The sequence below is a fragment of the Anoplophora glabripennis genome, unplaced genomic scaffold, assembly GCF_000390285.2.
Source record: "Anoplophora glabripennis isolate ALB-LARVAE unplaced genomic scaffold, Agla_2.0 scaffold40, whole genome shotgun sequence".
NCBI classification, from domain to species: domain Eukaryota; kingdom Metazoa; phylum Arthropoda; class Insecta; order Coleoptera; family Cerambycidae; genus Anoplophora; species Anoplophora glabripennis.
In genome coordinates, this window is record NW_019416268.1 from 1,849,093 (window position 1) to 1,863,357 (window position 14,265).

Here is a 14,265-nt window from a genome sequence, read left to right on the forward strand (position 1 = left end):
TATACAGAGTGTTCGACTTATTTTATTTTGCGTTTATCCAATAAGTATCGATTATTTTGTCAACAAATTCCTCTGGCTTATCGGCTCGCCTTGAACCGGAAGGAAATGGTTCCTTGATGAGTCACCCCGCGACCACGCGCCCAAGAGTCGTTAACCACCGGCCAGCCGAACGCCAATTGGGGCTTATTAAGTTCCTCTTCGAGTCCACGCATAGCGTTAAGTAAACAAACGCGGGGTCTGGCCGCGACGTCGCTGCAATGAGAATTACCGAGTTATTTTAAGTAGTGGCCGCGCGCTAAGGCAAAATCCCACCGAACTGTCACTCGGCCGCACATCCAGACATCAACATATGCATAAACTCCGCGCCCCAAGTGCATACGGCCGCCATATCGTCGGCGGAGGTGCAGTGTGTCGCGATGCGGCTTATCTGGGCGAGTACATTCGAGGGCTGAGCCTTTGTCTGCGAACGGATCGAGGCATTGTGCGTGGAAGTCTACCATTTGCACTAATTAATCCTATTATTTTCGGGGAAGACATCGTCGCGAGCCGCCGGAGTGAGGATTATCTGTTTGTGGTGAGTGCAGTGCGGATAATTTCGAGTGCATTTCAAGGGGGACGCTGTTAAGTTGGGCGTTAGTGTTCGCATACCGGGTGTGCGAATTTCACGTTATTGAATGTTTTGGGTAACTATTCTGGTAGGAGCGCAAATTCTTTCGCAAAAACCACTAAGCTAACTGCTTTTATAAAATTAATATTTTTTATGTTTCATAGAATTTTACCACCGTTATCAAAGCTGTGAACAATATTCAGTGATTTTTTATAGCATCAAAATGAGCAGTCAAGGGATAAACTTAGTTTTGCTTAGCTAAAAATGTTTCGCACTGAGAAAGTAGATATTTGTTCAAATTGCATACCTACCAGCACTTTAACGTATGAGAAGTCATTAACGTTGCAAAAACTCTCTGATATGACAGTTTTTTTTTGTTTTAAACCACATCCACTACCGTTTCTAAAAATAACTTTTACTTTTCTTTTTACTGAATTGTTTTCCTAAAATATTTTATTCCCTTGAATAATGTTCGATGTTCTTCTATTCTGCTATTGGAAAATCTTGAAGTTTCGCCGATAAAATGTTTATTACATTATAGAGGGTGCACTGAGAGAAATGCGTTTTATTCTTTATTAGAATTCTATATACCATTATAAGACCATTGTATACTATATGTGACAGTTAAACAGGTGAATATTGGATATAAAACGCGTATTGCTAGCACATTTGTATAGTGACTATAAACCTTATTCTATATTAAATTATTGTATAACTAGTATACAACGTTTTTTATACCCTTTACGAATAATAGCAATAACTGTTATTAAAGTGTTCCATATCGTTATTAGAACATCAACTGGTTATAAGTTTTATAATAATAAATGTATTAAACTGTTGTATACTCTGTATGAGTTAAAAACATATGTCATTAAGTTTTCAGAAATTTTATTGGATAACTGTAATTACAAGCTAAGGTTCTAATGTAAACATACATAAAACATACTTGTAAGCATTAAAAATGATGACAAATCGCTCCCAAAACTGTCCAGTTTATTTTCTTAGCAACGATGCACCCGTATTTTCTTGTATTACATGAGAATTTGCACTATAACTCTTCCGCCTTAAGAATGAAGCATCCCCAGAAAGGTTGAGCTTCTTTCCATATAATTTTATTTCCTCTGGTTGATTGACTTTATACCCATGCTCTTCTTTGTCACCGTTAGTTAACCTTCTGTTCCTCCATCTTATGGAAAACTTAACATCAGCGATTTCTAATAGGACCTACAAAATAATAATTTTTAAGATTTAGACAAGATTTACATTTGAAAAAACAAAACAATTACAAGCCATAAAACAGTTAGATACTTACATAATAATTTTCCATTTCACACAACGCGATATGATCATGTATCCCACAAAACATGTGCATATACTGTCCATTTTCATCAAACTAGACGTGGTGTAAGTCGATGCACAGCGGACTGTCGGAAATTTTACGATTGTTGTATTTTCTCTTCTTGAGTAAAAATAATAAAGACGTTGTGGTTTTGTGTGTTTATTTTGACAATGATTGAACATGTATGGACAATAAAAGTGGACTGTATAAGATAGTTGAGTACCGTTCTGCTTCATGCATAGCGTCTGGAATAGCCAGGTTTCTTATTAAGTCGGCGCACTTCGCTCTCGTCTTGTAATAATGATTATTATTACAAGACTATGAATATAACTTAACAACGATCATAACCGATTATGCACCGAGAGGTGACGATCACTTAACCATTATAAGATGCGGTTTACACGTTAAAAACGGAAACATATTCAGTATAAGGACGAATAATTCTGTTAATAATACTGGTCTTTATACAACAAATCTTCCCTACTATACAACTGGAATATAAAGTCTAAAAACACCTAATAATGTATATTGATTATAAAAGTTTTAATATGCGCTATATACATTTTTCTAGATAAACAGTTTAATAAGCCCATTTCTTTCAGTGTGGTCGAGATTTTAAAAGACAAACTTCGAGAAAGTACTAAACAACAAATATTAACATCACTTTGCTCTATGAACACACATTTTTTTTAAATATTTCTCCTAGTTCTGTATACACACATTCCAAATTCAAAAACCAGTGGCGGGGAAACAAGGATGTCGTTTCCTTATTCAAAGTAAAACTTCTACGCCACTGAATTAATTGGTTAAGTGGTTTTCCAGATATAAAAATTGGTTCATATTTGTTAATTTCACCTCCCCGTATCTCATAAACGGTGGCTTTCTGCGCCTATGTTCATAGAGCAAAGTGATGTTAATTTTTGTTGTTTAGTACTTTCCCGAAGTTTGTCTATTAAAATCTAGACCATCCAAATTTGTTTTATTTTTCCCGATTTCAACGCTTTGTTTACTTGAATAATATGTATCATAACACGTAAACTATTCACTTTTCGACAAAAATAAAATAATGTTTTTTCGTCCGGAATGTTCCAGACCGTTATAAAATGTTTTTATATTACCAATTAAATCAGTAGTGTAGAAGTTTTACTTTAAATAAGGAAACTACATTCCTGTTTCTCCGCCACTGGTTCTTGAATTTGGACTATGTGCATACAGAACCAGGAGAAATATTTGAGAAAAAATGTGTAGCAAATTTGAATAAATTTGATGAAGTGGTTCTCCAGATATTTAAAAAAATTATTTTATTTTTAATAATATCAACGCCCTGTATCTCATAAATGGTGGCTTTTTACGCCTATGTTCATAGAGCAAAGTGATGTTAATATTTGTTGTTTAGTACTTTTACTAAATTTGTCTGTTAACATCTGGATCACCCTGTATACGCAAAATGTACTGTATTTGCAGTATTTTGAATTTTATTTTAATTTCGTTTTTCTGCCGAGTTTGTGATAAAATTGTTAAGTATTCCCAATTTGAAAAATTCCCGTAATTGTATTTAACCTATAACCAATTCATTTTTTAATTTTTGAATGAATTAACCCTGTATATGTATGACACTTTACAATATGACCTATTTCTAATGAAAATATTCTTCTGGTTTGAGGATTTTTTTGAAAGATTGAGTTCAAAAAATTCTATTACATAACATTTGAATTTATTTTCCGATATAAGATTAACTTTTATTATTGTTTTGTTGTCAAATTTGACAAAAATTGGTTAATGAATTTTTTATTCAGATTGTGACTACCACTGGATAGTGCACCCTCCCAATATGGTTCGTAAAATTTCAAGAAAAAATGTTGCTCATTGTAAAATTTATAATAAAGGTTTTATCGTTTCCGGTCTTCCTAAACGGGGTTAGCAACTAATCGAATTATAAATAAATTAAATAAACAAAATGTTGACACCAATGATAAAAAGAATAGCTAACCATATAAAAAGTAAGCCTTGATAACCGAAAATAAATTTAAATTTATGTGATATAAACTTAATTTTTAAGCTCTATTTTTAAAAAGAAACAATTAACTGCAAATAAATACATTTTTACGGGCACATTTCCATTTGAAAGTGGTCATACTGTTAAATTTTCAACAAATTTCAATGTCAAAGAGAAGGGGAATTGTAGGACGTATGTTTATTTGACGTTTTTTTTTTCTTATGTTGGAATTAGCTCCTTAAGTAGTGTGTATTACTAAGGATAAATTGGTTTTCTCGACAGTATATTTTCGGCACATAAAAAATGATCAGAATTCCATGGAGAATTGAATAAAAATACAAAAAAGTGGGGTTTCCATTTAAAAAAGTTGGCCTTGATTTTATAATTTTTTTTGGGTCAGCCTGTATAAATGAAAATTGCTTCAGAAAATGCGCAACTAAAAATATAATTCGACGGGTCCGAGCGATTTTTCAAATAACGAACATCTGATTTTTAAATAAATATATTCCATACTTTTGCCGCTCACTGTATAATATACAATTTATTGTTTTACTTTTTCTTACTCAATTGGGGATTTCTGTGGCTCAAATTAATTTAAAATAAATAATAAATATTCCATAAATAGATAATTACAGCAATCTACTTTTTTATTGATAAACCAGTAGGACCATCAAAATACTTACAATTACGTTACTAATTAATGTTTAACCTCTGCACAAAATCCAAATTCAAAGCTAAAAATTTTAAATATTTTTAAAGCCATAAATAACAATGATTAATACGTTATTGTAAACTGCTCGACTTAGGAGATGTTAGTATTTACATTTTCAGAAGGTGACAGTTTTATAATTGAAATGAAAAGCTTACTGAAAATGTCGGTCTTATACAGGGGTCGACATAAGTCAGGCAACGCTCTCAAAAAATCGGCATAAGTCCGGCAACGCTCATAAGTCTGGCAACGCTGTCGAAAAATATTAAAACGAAGCATGTTCGTGCTTCAGACAGTTGTGTCTGTGTCATGAATATGATAACACGTGCTCGTCGAGTAGACGCGTTTTCAGAATGAAAATTAATGCTCTTAATGCAAATTGGTTACCTGACTTATGCCGACCCCTGTATATCAGAAACAAAGTATCAACTGCTTTGTAGACAACAAAAATGCAAATAACTTGTTTATGTCAGCCCACATTATGTTCGTCATCGTCCTAATTTAAATTTATCGTTAGTAACTGAATTCAAAATAGTTCAGCTATCTTTTTCTTAGCATCAATATTATTAAATCTGGTCAAGGAATACACCCTTTCTTTTTGGCATTACATTATGCCACACCCTGTATAAGTCTCAAAGTGACAACACATGCACGTAAGAACTTGGTTGTGAAAATTATCTCAATCTCAATAAATTACGTACCCGTTTAATTCATATATTTAAGTATATTTGCATTTAAAGTGCAGAAAAAATATGTCAACACGTATTGACAGACCTTTACGAACCCGATTGCCTGCTTTTCTTCGTCGCCGGCCGCAACTTTCGGTTTCGTTGAATAAATAAAATAACACACTTTCGAATCGCTGTACAACTGTTGCGTAATTATTTTCTAGTGTTAAAAAATAACTTGTTGCATGCCGTCCGAGATGAGATCACTCCGTTTATTAAGTGGCACTCTTCGATGGTCATAAAAGCTGCAAACATCTAATATACACTCGTTTTATGTGTTCGGTATCTATTTGTTCTCATTCTATTCGGTGGAGCATCGATTCAGAGCAGCAGCAGTAAATCTATTATCGACTCGCAGTTGTTACATGTCCCGTGGAAATTTCCAACGGCTTGGAAACGGAACATGTTGGTTGTATTTAGTGGATTTTAGAGAGAGCAGTACGTTCTGTGGCTGCCAGAGACAGAATTCTGGTCGATGGCCTTTCCTGGAAGATTATTTTGTCGCTATGGGGCCTACTAGAATTAAAACATGCAGATATGTTTGACAAGTGACGATATTGTTTTTTTCGATATTTGACGAGTATTTAATTCGAAATTGTGAGAAAAATAATGCAAAAAGTTTTTTCATCTTAATCGTGATTAATTGATGTTTAAGGAGTAATAAACCTATTCAACAGAAACCAGAAATCGCACAGAAAAATAACAAAAAGAAAAAACAAATTGAAGCTGAGGAATCAGGCTTGCATTATTTCTTTTGATTGCGCTGAGTGATGCTCAGAAATTTTTTTCACCATTTTGGAAATTTTTCTGCTCCCTTCAATATGCCAGTTATGCCAGTTTGCCGGAGATTATGAAACGTCTTGTAGCTACAGAACGATAAAAGACCACCCTGTATATATTTTCATCACACAACTTCGACAACCGCTCAACGCTATAGCCGCCCCAACTGCTCACACCCTTATCGATATATCAGTAATTCTACTAAGTCATTGTCACAAAATTTTCCCTTTTTGCCTTTCAAAATCATACCTATATTGATTTGCCATTCTTACACGCAAATTCACCCCTACCCTATGTGCCTTTGAAAACTTAGTTCACTTAAACATCGGCAGTCTTATAAAAATAGCCAAAATGTAGAGATTCGCCATTTACCTCCTCATTGCCACCCCTTAATTGTGGAATACCGAGAGCGCTTCTATTCGATGCAGAAAGGTTCAACCAACACAACGTCACCAAAATCATACCGATCGGACCACTTCAGCGCCCAGCGATCACGATTAAACTTTTGTTGCGTTTGAATGTTTATGCCTCCCTATACGCTATTAGATTTTACATATTTGCCTAACATCTAATGTTACAGTACCAATTCCTTAAACATTTTCAATATTAAAATTAAAACATTCTTCATGACTATGAGGTTGCCTATTATTTATCCGTTCACAACAATAAAATAAAAAAAATTACACAATTTCAACAAAGAATTGGATCAAATTCAATTAACCTTTCGGTTCATATTATCTCAGGACCGTATACGATTCTCCATATTTTGTTTTAGTAACATTATACGCACATTTAATAATAAATCTGATACTTTGTATAGAAATGTTACGCTCTACGGAATAAATGTATCAAGAGTTACTGGTGCTGATCGTTTAAACATTCTACATTGTACCTATATGAGTGAGTCTTTAGTTCCACTGGTGTGTGAATATTATGTTCTATTGTCTCCTAATCTTATATCGTATTACTGTGGAAACATTGTAATTTTTTAAATCTATTGTATTGTATTATCCTTCTGCTTGTATTAACACTATATAAAGAGCTACCAACATTCCGAAGCAAGTGATGTAGCAGTTCCTTTTGTCATAGCCGTTGTTTCTATACAGGGTGTCATTGTGTCATAACTCCAATTTCATTTTGTCCCAAATTTTATCAATTGAAGATATAGGTATTGAAATAAATCAGGTTTTTTCATTAAAATGCTTTTTGCTTCACAATAACCCAAGGGATACCTTACTTCCAATATACATTTTTTGTATAGAATTACTCGACTCATTAGAAGAGCAAATCAAAAATAATTTTCAGTAAATCCATTAGTGTTGCTGTGTTAGCTGTTATTTTAAATTCGAAACATTCTGTATGGTCATCTTAATACTGTAATTATATATATATACAGGGTGGGCCACCAGTAACGCCTCGGTCGCTAGTGACCAAACGGCAAATGTTACAGAAACCTGTTTAGGTGGGTATGTATAGGTTGATTACGNGGACACCCTGTATATTTCAAAATATTTTTAAAATATAGCCGTAATCAACCTACACATACCCACATAAACAGGTTTCTGTAGCATATGCCGTTTGGTCACTAGCGACCGAGGCGTTACTGGTGGCCCACCCTGTATATATGTATATATGTATATGTATATTTTTGCGAATCTCGTAAAACTTATGTCTTTTTCAATTACACTAAAATATTTAGTCCGTTTCATAAAACTATCTATAATTTTTTTAATAAATGTAAATACATATCAAAAAAAAGACGAGTGCTTGTTTCTGTAGTTATCAAACTTTCGTGAAATCTTATTTCAGACAAACAGGCTGTTGGTAAGTTGTCCAATAACATGAACATCACAACTACTTTCTGAAATGGTTTGTCGACGAAAAATAAGTACGGCAAACGAGAAACTAAAAATAAAAGTAAATGCATGTACTCGTCGTGCGACTGCAAGCTGGTTGTAAATAAAATGATGAAAAAGGCAATAAAAATGCCTGGAAGGCGTATGTATTGTACTTCCAAAGCAAAATAAGCTTTGGAGAGAACTGGAAATTTGCGTGGGAAATAAAATTGATGACCAGCCGAAGTATTTATTATCATTGGCGAGAAATATGTTGCAGCGTCGAACTGTAAAATGGTTTATAAAACAACTAGTTGCAAGTGAAAGATTAAAGGTTTTCTCAGTCTAGTCTAGCTGGTATTATAAAATTAAATATCTGTCTGAGCGTCAAGAAAGATAGTCCATTTATGAGTAGTTTTATAACCGAACAATTCTTGAACTAACGGGACGTTTTGAGAGACTGGTGATGCATGTAGAATATTAATATTATAGTCATAAATCATTGCATACCTATAGCAGAAATATTGGTGGTTGCATTCCGTCAATATATTCCTACATAATTGGATTTTATAACATGTTTACAAAGGCAGGAAGATGTAATATAGTGTCATTTTCTATAAAATACGGAAAATCTATTAGCTTTACATAGAAAAATAGGATCATATTGAATTGGTTTATTTTTTCATTTTTCCTTGTAAGTCCTTAGTGATAGTAACCAATACTTTTGAAATCAAATTTTTAATTTGTCTTGTAATTCTCTGTCCAGATCTGTACTAACTGACAGTAAAGCTGCCCATGTGTCAGACACAAACAAAGATTGCTCATCCACACCGAACATAAAATTCCATCACAATCGTTTATATTGTAATAAGTTTATAGCCTCTGTTTACATTAGGCCATCAATTTTATAGGAATTTTATTTTTGTTTATGCTAAAACTGTTCATGTTCCAAGAAATTGTTTATTAGATCTCAGTTTCAGTCAAGTCTGTACTGGATGTTTCAAAATAATGTGCTTGCCATAAATTCAAGAGTAGTGGCATATAAAAAAATTAACGTTTTTTTCCTATAAACTATTCTCCTTTCAATACAGGGTGTAATCTTTTTAAAATGAATTTTGGCAATCCTTCTAAATGCAACCGACATCATATTGAAACTTGGTAGGTTAAATAGCCTGATTTGATAAGTTTAAAAAGAATGTATAATGTTATACCAAGAATCAGAAATATATTGGATGATAACTTATTGAGGTTACGATTTTCATACCCTTATTTATTATCCAATACAATAAATGTACTTCAGTAAAAATTCGCTAAACCGCTGTAATTCTATCTACCTAATTTCAATATGATACATTTGAAAATGTCGAAATTAAAGGAAGAGTTTCACACAAATTTACAGTGCAAATATTGTATTAATTAATAATTCAATAATGTCGTGCTCAAGAGTCATCGTAGGAATTTTCTAGTATCGAATAACATTTGACTTCATTTGACAGATGTTTTAGAAAATATGAAAGTTAATAATAGTACGTGTTTTTTAAAAAGGTAATCAAGGAAATATTCTAGTCAAAATAGACTTTTGATGGTTTTTGAGTTAGTTATAGCTAAATAACAAAAATTTTGATATTTTCGATGACTCCAGTAGCGGTACAGCTTAACATTTTTATTTTTGTATAGCTCTAATGGGTTTTCCAGTTGCAAATTAAAGTTATGTTTTTATGGCCCAGTTAAAAAGAGGACTTAGGTATATGTTCTACGCTTTCCAAATATTTGAAATATGTTGTCATTTATAGCTGGTTACAGTAACACCAAATTTTAATTAAAAAAGAAATTCTTAACATTTTTACTTTTCAAGCAAGCGTATCAAACTGTATATCTCTGGAAAACGTAGAACGCCTTTTTTCAATTAGCTCATAAACAACTATGGTTTTCATTTAAAAATATACAACTTTCTTTTTTAACTTGAGTTATGTATTTAAATTAAAACTTAGAGTTATCTACCACTCTTTCCAGTGTTATATTGTATTTTTTTAATTTTAAGTTTTAAATGTTTGTTTTTATATGTACCTATACCATATTTTATCTTAATGTCTTAACGTGTATTGATGTTTCTTTAATATCTTATTATAATCGTACTCTGTTGTTCTATGTATCAAAATACTGTTGTATATTTTCAACTTTATGTCTAGGAAATGTATAAACATGTTACCACGAACTATTCTAACGACTTCGGTGGGTGTTTATTTCTACACTATTTTGTTTTAAATGAAAATTTTACTACTTCTTTTTCTTTACTTTTGAATATATGTTATTTATTACCTATTACTATTATTCAGAATTTAAAAAGCATCGAAAATCTATTTTGACCAGAAGATTTGTCTAAAAAAAGTCACAAAAACTATAGTACAACATTCTATCTTCAATAATAATAAATTAGACGCACTATACAGAGACGTTCACATAATATTGTACCCTCCTTATCTTTCTTACCTTTCTATCTAACAAAAAAATGGTAAAGACCAAAGTTGTAGGAAATCTTATTCCGATATAAAAAAAAACAAAAATGACACATTTCTTTTTTCAATTCTGTATATTTTCTGAATACTGTGATATATACTTGCTAGCACTATCTGTTTAACATTTTGCACAATATTTTGGTTTATTTAATTACTCTCCACAATGGATAAAGTCAAGTATGCCATAGAACCAGTAGATATTTATGCTGGCCCGCAATTAAATGTACTAAACAGATCTTTATAGGTACTTTATTATGAAAAAAAAAAAAAAAATACGGTACTATATTAGATGTTTTATAACAACGTTGTTGTGCTGTAGACATAGGACATTTTTTTAAATATATTTTTCTTACGTAGAGATAATTTTATGATCCGCACGACTAGTTTGATCTCGTTGAAGTTTTTTTCTGTAGGGAATCTAAAAGAGGATAAAGATCTAAAGATTTGTACGACCTAAAAAAACAAATGTGCAATGAAATACTATCAATAAGTAAATGAAAGTTTGGTTAATAATTTCGAAATGTGAATTGTTTCTTTATATAGATTGCTTTGAAATCGCAAGGATTTTTTCTAGATGCAGAGGTAAAAAGGATAAGGGATAGTATGTTATGTGAATGAACCTATAATACAAACACTTCCACAGTAATCATTGTCCGCACTCCAATAATTGCAACTATGCCTCTGATTTGATAACTACACAGACATCTACCAGCTTATGCACTTCTGCGAGGCACGCTATCTTGCAATTTTTATCTAATGGAATTCTCGGTTAGATAGCACAATCGCGCTAGGCTACTAAGGTATGCTATTAAGTTAATAGAAAATCCTTTTATAATGGATGTAAAGCTTCCCACAGCTATGCTAGTCGAGTTGCTAGTCCAAATTGCATTCTATAGATCTGGGTCAAGCGGGTGAGAGGCGCCATGATCCGCATGGGTAAGATTCTTGTGGGAGCGATTCGTATGAGGAAAATATCCTGCGAAGTTATTTAGAACTTTCCAGCGATTCAGGCGCTGTGTGAATTTTTTTATTTGTAGCATCTGTAGTTTGGTTTATTGGACGTTTTGTTCAAGTCATGCAGAATTAGTCAAAGTTCGAATTTAATAGTGTACAGAAAAAATTGTATCGTATTCCCAAAGGACTAGACTAGACTCTACCCAATATTCCTCGGACATAGTTATAATTATTGTAAGACAGGTAATTAAAATAATCGATTCATTGCATCAAACTTATGAAACTATTCTGAAATCCATACAATGATTTATTAATAAAAAGTAATGTTTGAAATACTACTGTGATCGATTTGTTACTTTTTTATAAATTCCTCTCTGGTGTACCCGTGTTCCCGCAGCTTCTTGTATTATTCTACAAACCTCTTAAGTGGGGCAAACGCAAACATATGCGCAATTTTTTTGTCCAGCGTATTAGAAAATCTAAGTAAGTTAGAAACAATAACTCTTCACTGTACCAGGGTATAAGACAACTGACAATACATTCAAAATAAGGGAAAAACATATTTTACCTCGTATGATTATCTTACGTTTCCTGAATTTTGCACGCTTGTTGAATATATAGAAAAATCACGTACGGTACTATAAACATAATCACACCCCGCATAATGTTTTTAGGAAACTATTAACACGTACATTAATCACAATTATTGAGTATTTATACAAATTTGCTTTACAAAATAGGAAAGGTACATATTCTGATGTTTACATGTTGTCCGTGATCTTTAGTTGCGAAAAATTAAAGGTTGCTCTAGTTTAGCGTTCTATTGTGTTAAAAGTGCGATTTCTTGTCTATAAAACGCCAACCTTAATAAAATAATCATTAGACCATTTCCGTTTTTAGAATTTACATATTCAGGATGTCCAAGACATATTACTCTAGAATCAGAAGATTCGGAAGCATCAGATATGTGCTCGAATGGCTCAGAGTCAGACATAGACTGTGAATTTTAAGACAAAAAGTTTATATAAACTTTTGTAAAAAATTTGCTATTTCGTAAATATCTTAATACCCTTTACCCAATTTTGTAGTAATTTGGCATTGGCATTGTAGTGTTAATGGGCTAATTTAACCCGAACTTGATTAGATATATTATGTCCAGTAGCGTCCCGAGTGGTACCATAACGAATATTTTTATGATTATTTTCTATTTTTTCCCCATGTTTTTTGTGTGGTCCAGGGATATGCAATTAAGTGGATTTTATTTTTTTTTTCGCCAAAAATTAATTAAGATACGAAAAACATTCGAGTGACAAAAAAGTTGTATTTGTAGTTCCTTAATCCAAAAAAATATAAAAATTACAAAAAAGTCAGAGGCGTACATTTTTTTTGTCAAAATTATTTAAGATATTTACGAAATAGCAATTTTTATACAAAAGTTATGTATCTTCAAAACGAAGATCTGCGGACCAATGTTTATATGAACTTTTGGTCTTAAAATCACTAAAATAATCGTCTGTTGAATTTATTGTACATACTTAATTAACACCGTGTATTTTGCTTCGGAAAAAACCGAAAGAAAAAGGATTTATTCCTAATTGTTTTCCTGTTTTTTTTTTTTTAAGTTGTAAAAGCTCTGGTCGTTATAGACCTGCACTCTATAGTCTGTCTATACAATTCGATAAATAAACTTGCTTCCATTTTATTTTATTACTTTACCTACTTTCTATTCATACTTTATTTGCATAATTTTGAGTGGTATTAAATTAAACACAATAGTATAATAGGGTCTTTTCCTATTTTATTTTGTTTTTTTTTTCATAAGATTTGTTTAAAATATTTGACTTTTCGTATTTTTTTTGTTTTTAATTACTTTGTTCAAAGAAGAGGTACAAAATATAGGTTTTTTATTTTATGGAAAAACTAATTTAAAAAAAATCTGTTCAAATGTGCAAAAGTTTAGTTTTAAGTTGACCAACATGATCACCTTAACTGTTAGTTAATAAGTTAGTATTACTATAGATTATATGCTGACTCATTATGTACAAGAATCTTGGCTGTACTATAATCGTCACTCAATAATATTCTTCTGCAGACGAAGATTTGGATAGGGTCTCATCAATACAAAGCCAAATTTATATCCTTCAATTCAATGATAGGTCCATATCATTGCGTACATTTTAGCAACCGCTGGAGTTGAAAGGGAATTACACGTCGTATTATCAAATGACAAATATGAAAGAACAAAATACCTCCTGCCGTTATCTAATAGTCTGTTGTGTAGTTTAGTCCGAATTTATAGTTCCTCAAGTCATTAAAAATACCTCTCCCACGTTTGCAAACGCCCTATATATCATGAGACTAAACTGCATCATTTTGTTCCGGTACGCGAAGTTTGTTTGGTATGAATTGATTTATAATTTTTAAGCTTGTTTCGCGGTTAGTAACTCACTCTAGCCCTCATAAATATAAATGAGTTGCTATAGGCTATTGTTTTACCATTGTTTAAAAGTTTTTCCTCTAATTAGCAACCCTTGGGTCGACGTACTCCGTCTAATGATTATTCAGTTCGTGTACCTGCCAGTTGCAAGCTTTTTTAATGATAGTAGTTTATAAGCTTCCAAAATTACGACGTGATTAATTATCCCAACTTTGCCAATTTGCCGTTTTATCGCAATTTTTATGATTATTCGTGGAACCTACAAGTTTGAATATACGTAATAAAGTTATATTCGTAGAGGTTTTGTTTGTTCATCGGTCAAAAGTACAACAATACTAAAAACTACTACTACTATTGTCGTGGG

General features: G+C 32.2%; 1 protein-coding gene across 3 annotated transcripts in view; it reads left to right on the forward strand.

Annotated features, from left to right (window-relative positions):
* Window positions 1–394: 394 nt before the first annotated feature.
* The window catches only part of LOC108903263 (liprin-beta-1), a 60,697-nt gene continuing 46,826 nt past the window's right edge, over window positions 395–14,265 (forward strand). For 2 of the 3 annotated variants that reach the window (XM_018705371.2, XM_018705372.2), the window contains exon 1: window positions 396–695. The gene's annotated coding sequence lies outside the window, so the exon portion shown is untranslated. Of the gene's footprint in view, window positions 696–14,265 lie in introns of all 3 variants that reach the window. The other variant, XM_023457326.1, reaches the window with a different exon arrangement.